We start from the raw sequence: 1552 nt of genomic DNA, 5'->3' as shown, positions 1-1552 counted from the left end.
CCCCCAGTTATGACAGTAGCTTGTATTCTTTCTGTTTAGGATATCTTCTCTGGAAAAGCAGGAGCCACATTTTAGTCCTGACAATTTAAGATTTCACATCCTCGCATACCAGCTCTACCACTGGCAGAAGGCAAAATCAAAAAGCAGTAAGGGCACTGAATGAACATACCAACTTAAGTCATGAGGCCTGAGATCACTCGCTCAGTTTAGCACCTGTGCCCACACACTATAAAATGAAACAAAATGCAGCCCTTGCCTACTCACCAGGTGAAGCCTTCCAACACAGCCCACCTTTGTGCTATAAAGGCCGGGATCCTTTAGCAATACATTTGCTAATCCCACAGTTCGATTCCGTGTCTGCTTGGGATGAGTTCAAAAGGGGCTCTTGTCTGGATTCAGTGGTTCGGGAGGCAGCGCACTGGCCCCAACCTGGTGAGTGGCACAACATGCTTAACTCCCACAAAGGAATAAGCAATCTCGCAGTGAAAGCAGCACAAAGAAAAGGGCAGCCACACTGCCCTCACGTCCACATTCTGCATCCCCATTCCCCCTGCTTACAGTTCTAAATCGCTGGCATCAACTCCAGAAACCATTTGTTTAAACAAAAATTCATCACCAGACTTTTTAGGAGAAAGTTGCCTTTTTTTTTTTTGCAAGTGGGAGGGGAAGGAGAAACAGCAGCTGCACATGCCTTGCTTTCCTCAGTCAGCAAAATAACCTTTCAGATGATGTGTGGAACCCATGAGCTCTTCATTCTGATTATTAGGATCCTATTCTTGATATTAAAATAACCTCTCTCATAGTAAGTTTGACTATACAATATCATCAGCTCCCTCCCTCCTCAGTATGCATTTATATACATATCCCGAGGCTACATAGCATCAACCTTAAAGGCTCTATTGTGACATGGTCTTCTTTGAAAGCCAGCGAACAGCTTTGATTGTCCTGCACTGCAGACTGGAGTACAGCCCGTATTTACTTGGAATACGGTTTCTAGCTCTTATAGGACTTCACAGTCTTACAGTCCAACCCAAGTGCGCTTCCTGGAAGCAAGCCATTATCACCCCTGAAGTCTATCCCCACCAAACCCTGGATGGGACTCCAGTGTAAAAGAGAACAGCAAGGGCAGCCACTTTCCTACTCCATTGATGCCACCAATGGCCCAGTGTATGGGATATTCATCAAGTGGGGCGGGGGCAGGAAGGGGAAAAGGGAGGGCTGGGAAGGCAGGAATCATTTGCTTGTGTAAGGAGACCTTTCCAGAAATGACACTCTGGCCAAAATCTGCTTCAGAACACTGACAACATTTTACTGTAGTACCAGTGTTCATCTTCATCCTTATAGCTGCCCTGCCAGGCTGAAAGAGGCCTTCTGAGCCTAAGATAAATGGCTTATGTTGGAGGTTACTGATAGTTACTGAAATATGCCACTGGCTTCTACCTTCCCTCTCTCTTAAAGAAGTTTCTAGTACAGTAGGACACAAACATTTATCTTTCCCCAGTTCCAGAACCCCATAAGCAAGCCATGCTATGCCAATGAGAAACAGCAGTGG

This window comes from Varanus komodoensis, unplaced genomic scaffold, assembly GCF_004798865.1.
Source record: "Varanus komodoensis strain SLA01 unplaced genomic scaffold, ASM479886v1 scaffold6_2, whole genome shotgun sequence".
NCBI classification, from domain to species: domain Eukaryota; kingdom Metazoa; phylum Chordata; class Lepidosauria; order Squamata; family Varanidae; genus Varanus; species Varanus komodoensis.
This window is presented reverse-complemented; position numbering follows the sequence as displayed.